Below are 7,206 nucleotides of genomic sequence, written 5' to 3' on the forward strand. Positions count from 1 at the left end.
TGTTAAGTCGCTCGCTTAACAAAGCAGTCGGAGAGTGATTCAGCAAGAACACAACTTTATTCTTCAACTCGAACACAACTCCAACACGGATCAACATCTGATAGCCAGAACAGCCTTTACATTGCAGCTGTCCTGCTTTTAAACATTCCCGGCTAATGTAGCCACACCCACTGTACAAATACCAACCAATAAGGTTGTTCACATAAGGACCAATCACAGATGTTCCCACTCAGGGAGCTTGCTAGAAGGTGATTGGTTAGGTGCTTCCTGGGCTAGTAACACGATTGGATGGATTTGGATCCTAGCCCAGGACTAAGCTTTACATTACACTTCAATTAGATGTTTCACAACATATCATGCATTCCAGGCAGCTTTGAATACACTTACAGACCTTGAGCTCTCCCAGAAGTATAACTGATAGATGGATGATGGAGATCAGTTCCACTGCTTGGGAGGGTAGTTTCTAGGGCGTTATACTCCCCTGAGGTCCCTCCCCTTCCCACCTAAACTCTACACTCTGCAGGCTGCACCTCCAAATCTCCAGGAATTTCCTAACCCAGAGATGGCAACTGTCGCTGCAATGCAAGGGCCTTTGGATGCGGGGCGCCCTCATCCAGTCTTACAAACGGCCCTGAAGGACAGACTGAAGGACTATTTGCTCTCCCTCATTTTTATGGACTGTTCAAAATACTGTCCCTGGAAAACAGAGACAATTAGAAAGGAGGTGTTCTGTGCAGGTCGGGTTGTCAGGATCCAGGTGACACCTGGAGATCTCCCGCTGTTACAACTGATCACCAGATGACAGAGAAAATGGCTGCTTTGGAGGGTGGACTCTGTGGCCTTGTACCTTGCTGAGGTACTTCCCCTCCCCCAAACCCATTAGTGTACCATCCCTACTGAAATCGTGTATTTATGCCAAAACTTCTCTCTCTCTCTCTCTCTCTCTCTCTCTCTCTCTCTCTCTATGTGGGGCCATGGTCTTGGTATTGTAGAACCTGACGTTTCACCAGTAACTGTGACTGGCATCTTCAGAGGTATAACACAGAAATATGGAGTACTCTATCTTTCTGTATTATACCTCTGAGGATGCCAGTCACAGTTACTGGTGAAACATCAGGTTCTACAATGCCAAGACCACGGCCACAGAACCCGGAAAATTTACAGCAACTATTCAGTCATACTCTGCAAGCTAGACAAGGAGCAGCAATAAAACATTCTTATGCCCTACTGGAGTTTAATTGGATGTTGTCTGAATAAACCTGGCATTTCTATCTGCCTTCCATGACATAGACCGAGTTCAGACTGGCAGTTTGGCCCTGCAGCCAAACGTTTCAGGAGCTTTTCAGTAGCAGATTAAAGGGGCGGTGTTAATTTGGCTACTTAAAGAAGGGTGCGTTCAGACGGGGCGTTTCTGCTGGCATAAACTGCACCGGTTGGAACCGGTGCAGTTTATGCCGGCAGAAACATGATCATACTTACCCTCCTGTCTGCGGATCCCTTCGGTGGACGCCCGCTCACACGCTGCGGGCATCAGCTTTTTTTAAAAAAAGGACAGCCATTCACAGAATGGCGATTTTTGCGCATGCTGAACCCCCCCATTACATTTAAACTTTAAAGGTAAGGACTTACCTTTAAAGTTTAAAGCCCAACCTGGCCTCCCTGTAGTCCCGGACTCCTCCGGGTACTTAAAGTAAGGCGGGGGAAAGCCGGAAGCCTCAGGCTTCCGACGGAAATGGCAAGGCACCGGTGGAGAGCCATCCCAAATGACCCCTGACCGTTGCACTCAGTTTACCACCAGTTGGGACCTAGTGGCAGAGTGCAACGGTTTAAAGGGATTTACAACGGTTAGGGACGGGAGGCAGATGTTCGCTGTGTGAACGCGTGTAAGTACACCGGTTGGAACTGGCACCCTAACCGTTCTAAATCCCCCGTCTGAACGCACCCATAGTGTCTGTGTGTGTGTGTGTGTGTGTGTGTGTGTGTGTGTGTGTGTGAGAGAGAGAGAGAGAGAGAGAGAGAGAGAGAGTGGGCGAGAGAGAGAGCAGCCATTCACGTTCAAAGGGTGCTCGGACTCATGGCGGCTACCACTGCAGTCCTCACATGTGCTCGCCTTCGCATGCGCCCTTTGCAACTGTGGTTCCTCAAGAAGTTCAAGCCTCATCGGCATCCTCAGCACCTTCCTATGACAGTTCCACCTCATGTCCTTCTTGCTCTCCGTTGGTGGCTGGCCATTGAAGTTAGTAGACTTAGGAGGGTATAACTCAGGATTACACGGTGATTCTCCTGGTTCGTGGAGGAAGAAGAGAGTTGATTCATAGACAGTTAAGGGCACCGGCAGATAGACTGCGAAACCCATTTGTTCGTAAATGCAGATCTCCCACAGAGAACTGCTAAGAGAGATTTCTCCCTGAACTCCCCCAGCATATAAATGCATATGTGGAGCCAAGAATCAGAACGACAATCCCTATATTGTTTTTAGTGATGGGAGTAAATGGAGAGGAGATGACCAAGAGGTGATACGACAACCATGAAGTACTTGAAGGGCTGTCATATAGAGGGTGCTGTGGAGTTGTTTTCTGTTGCCCCAGAAGGTTGGACGAGAACCAACGGGTTGAAATTATATCAGAAGAGTTTCCGGCTAAACATTAGGAAGAACTTCCCCTCCCCCAAACCCATTAGTGCACCATCCCTACTGAAATCGTGTATTTATGCCAAAACTTCTCTCTCTCTCTCTCTCTCTCTCTCTCTCTCTCTCTCTCTGTGTGTGTGTGTGTGTGTGTGTGTCGCTCACAGGCTGGGGCAGGTCTGGGCAGCTCTCAGGGATCCCTCCTGCCCCGTGACTGGGAGGGGGGGGAGAGGGGGGGGGGGGGGGGGGGGGCGCTTCCACAATGGATTGTCTTTTAAAATCAACAGAACCAACTACATCAACAAAATCGAATCAGCAACCTTTCCTGCCTGTTGTCTGCTGCCCTCTTGTGGTTTAAAACCACAATAACTACGTGCAAGAAAGATTCTGGTGGGTAGCCCTGTCCGTCTGAAGCAGCAGATCAAAGTTGGGAGTCCAGCGGCACCTTTTAAGACCAATAAAGTTTAATTCTGGCTATAAGCTTTTGTTACATTATTTACTTCAACACAAGATGGAATTTCTCCCTAGGTATGCCACCAAGATAACGGGGGTGGCCATCTTACACTCACAAACAAGTGACGTTACAGATAAATCCAGTAAAAACAACAACAACAACTTTGGGGATGTACAGCTTTTTTTAAGGGGGGGGGGTTGTCCTGCATTCAGGGTTGCCTTCTTTTCTCGTAAACGCAGCATCTTTGGTGGGGCTCCATGTCCTCATTTAAAATATTTCTAGACCTGCCTTTCTCCCAGGAAACAGGGACCCAAGGTAGGTGACAACAATAAAGCCAATGCACCCTTAACAACACTGAAGAACCACCATGAAAATAGCCAGCACTTTGAAGAAGTTCAAAGTTGGACCCCCTCCAAAACTACATAGTAAAGGGCAAAAAAGATGGCGTCGTGCCGACAGTGAGGGTAAAGCTGCTGCTCTGCTTTAGAATAAGTATTTTTATTCTGTGCTCGGACTCTATGGCATTGTACCCCACTGAAGTCCCCCCCCTCCCCAAACCCCACCCTCTTCAGGCTCTGCCCCCAAAATCTCCAGGTATTTCCCAACCCAGAGCTGGCAATTCTACTTTTTGTCCATGATTTTATTATACCCTTAGTAAAGGTAAAGGTAAAGGTTCCCTTGCTCGAAAGCCAGTCGAATCCGACTCTAGGGTTGCGGTGCTCATCTCCGTTTCAAAGCCGAAGAGCCAGCACTGTCCGAAGACGTTTCCGTGGTCCTGTGGCCGGCATGACTAAACACCAAGGCCCACGGAACGCTGTTACCTTCCCACTGAAGTGGTACCTATTTATCTACTTGCAATTTCTTGCTTTCGAACTGCTAGGTTGGCAGGAGCTGGAACTAGAGACGGGAGCTCACTCCGTCATGCGGCAACCCAGGTCTCAAACTGCTGAACTACTGACTTCCACAGCCTGCAGTTCAGCGTCTTAATGAACAGAGCCACCGCAGCTCCATTATACCCTTAATGAACGTTAAATAAGATCTCCATTCTCTTAGTAAGTTATTTAGTGTGGTGGTTAGAGTGTTGGCCTAGGTTTCAAGAAGAAGAAGAAGAACTGGTTTTATACCCCACCCTTCACTCCCCAGAGGAGTCTCAGAGCGGCTTACAAGCTCCTTTCCCTTCCCTTTCCCCGCAACAGACACCCTGTGAAATAGGCGGGGCTGAGAGAGCTCTGAGAGAACTGTGACTGACCCAAGGTCACCCAGCAGGCTTCATGTCGAGGAGTGGGGAATCAAACCCAGTTCTCCAGATTAGAGCTTGCCGCTCTTAACCACCACATCAAGAGACACAGGTTCAAATCCACATGAAACCCACTGGGTGACCTTGGACCAGGCTCCCACAGCTTTTTACAGTACCTTTGTACCTAGTAGATTTTTGTCACCATGGAAGCGTAAGGGCAAGGAGAGCTTTCCCCCAGACATGCACCTGAGGATTGGACACACAGGATGAGTCCCAGCTGTTTTGTCCATGCCCATAAGAATACAACAACACCCCTGCTGGATGAGACCAAAGGCCCAGCATCACATGTCTCTGAGTGGCAAACCAGATGTTGGGGCATAAGAGTAGCAGCACTGCCACATGGTTGTTTCCTAGCTACTGGCATTCAGAGGTTCAGATAGCCACTGATCAACCTACTTGATGTGGGGATGTGGAATGGCAGGTCTTGGAAGCTAAGCAGGGTCGGTATTTGGATGGCAGACCACCAAGGAAGACTTTGCAGAGGAAGACAAAGGGCCAGGCAAGCTGGGGTCACCAGACGACAGCTGTGACTTCTTTACACACACACACACACACACACTACTTCCATGGATTTTTCTAGCCCCCATTTAAAGCCATTTAATCTGGCAGCTACGTGTGGTGGCAGGGAATTCCATAAGCTAAAAAAAACCACTGTAAAGCAGTGCTTCCTTTGGCCTGTCCTCAATCTACTACCCATCAACTTCCTTTGCCTAGGTTAAGCAATGGCTAGAGAGAAAAACTCTTTGCAGGCCCCGGTCACACAGGCCGGATATCGCGGGGGGGGGGGGGGCTAATTGCCCCAGCGCAGTTTGATCCGCGATTACACGATCAGATGCGCCGGCGGCACACCACTGGTCGTTCCCCCGGCACCGGCGGGTAAACGAGGGACTGAAGGGGAATGCCCCGCGCCGGCGCGATCACACCACGGGAGTCTGGAGGCAGCCCGTGGCAAACGTTTACTAGTACATTGGAGGTACTAGTTTTTTAACGCGCATTTTCGGCGGTAAGCCACGGGTGCGCACCACTTCCCAGATGTTGGGGTGTGATCATGCCCTGATAATCCACCCACCATCCGTGCCTCTCCCGCAGCAACTTTGCCGTGTGACCGGGGCCGCAGTGTAGCAGTTTAGAGAGCAGAAGAGATGTGTGCTAAATTAATCATGGTTGACAGAGTTCAGCAGTGTCATAACCAATAAAGGAAACCAAAAGTATAGGTTTGTTTCTGTTCCCTTCTTTTGGCCTGGAAACATCGTCACGGGTTCTTAAACAATCCTATTGTCTGATAAATGTATTTTTAGCTTGTGGCAAATGGGGATTCCAAAGCACTCTTTAGAACTATGTCATAATGGGTGATTTTTAACTACCCACACATTGATTGGGTCAATATGTGTTCAAGTCAGGTGAAAGAGATTGGGTTCCTAGATACTCTCAATAAGAACATAAGAGACGCCAAAGTTGGATCAGGCCAAAGGCCCATCCAGTCCAACACTCTGTATCACACAGTGGCCAGAAATACCAGTGCCATCAGGAGGTCCACCAGTGGGGCCAGGACATTAGAAGCCCTCCCACGGTTGACCCCCCCAAGCACCAAGATGACAGAGCATCACTTGCCCCAGAGTCCCTATCTATACCTTGTGGCTAATAGCCACTGATGGACCTCTGCTCCATATGCTTATCTAATTCCCTTTTGAAGCCGTCCATGCTTGTAGCACCCACCACTTCCTGTGGCAGTGAATTCCATGTGTTAATCACTCTTTGGGTGAATAAGTACTTCCTTTTATCCGTTCTAACCCGACCGCTCAGCAATTTCATGGAGTGCCCACGGGTTCTTGTATTGTGAGAAAGGGAGAAAAGTACCTCTTTCTTTACCTGCTCTTTCCCATGCATAATCTTATAAACCTCGATCATGTCACCCCTCAGTCGTCTTTTCTCCAAGCTAAAGAGCCCTAAGCGCTTTAACCTTTCCTCATAGGGAAAGTGTTCCAACCCTTTTATCATTCGAGTTGCCCTTTTCTGCACTTTTTCCAAAGCTATAATATCCTTTTTAAGGTGTGGTGACCAGAATTGCACACAGTATTCCAAATGAGGTCGCACCATTGATTTATATAGGGGCATTATGATATTGGCTGATCTGTTTTCAATACCCTTCCTAATAATCCCCAGCATAGCTGCGCCAGGGAGCAGACGGTCACAGAACCTACCAGGGGGGAGGCGATCCTGGACTTGGTGAAAGATGTAAATGGGATAGCGCCGGTTGGGAACAGTGACCATAATGCTATTAAGTTCAACATTTATGTAAATAGAGAGTGGTCCAAAAAGAGGGGACTTGTGAAGAAGAAACTGAAAGGGAAGGGAAGGGAAGGAGGGTCAAATACCTTCAGGAAGCTTAGAGACTATTTAAAACTACAATCCTAGAAGCTCAGATAAAATGTGTACCGCAGGTGAGGAAACGTACGAATAGGTATATTAAAAAAGGCCTGCATGGTTAACTAACAAAATAATGGAAGCAGTAAAAGGTAAGAAGGATTCTTTTAAGTGGTAGAAGGCTAGTCTGACTGAGGTAACTAAAAGGGACGTGCGAAGTTTATTGCCCCTTGTTACAACCTTATCTTGGAGGTTCACATAATGAAATCACAGAGAGTCTCCTGAAAGGGACAAACTCCCAAATAGCTATTAATTGTGCAAAATTCTTCGCAGCTACTTATAGAATACGTCAGAGGCTTACAGCAAAAAATTGATTTATTTTACTTTAGAGTGATATAGTATTTTCAAGTTATATAATGATTTTAAATAACTATAATAGTGTTTTAGATTTACTTTTACGATAGG

The sequence above is a fragment of the Gekko japonicus genome, unplaced genomic scaffold (assembly GCF_001447785.1).
Source record: "Gekko japonicus isolate JY-2015 unplaced genomic scaffold, Gekko_japonicus_V1.1 scaffold2551, whole genome shotgun sequence".
NCBI classification, from domain to species: Eukaryota; Metazoa; Chordata; class Lepidosauria; order Squamata; family Gekkonidae; genus Gekko; species Gekko japonicus.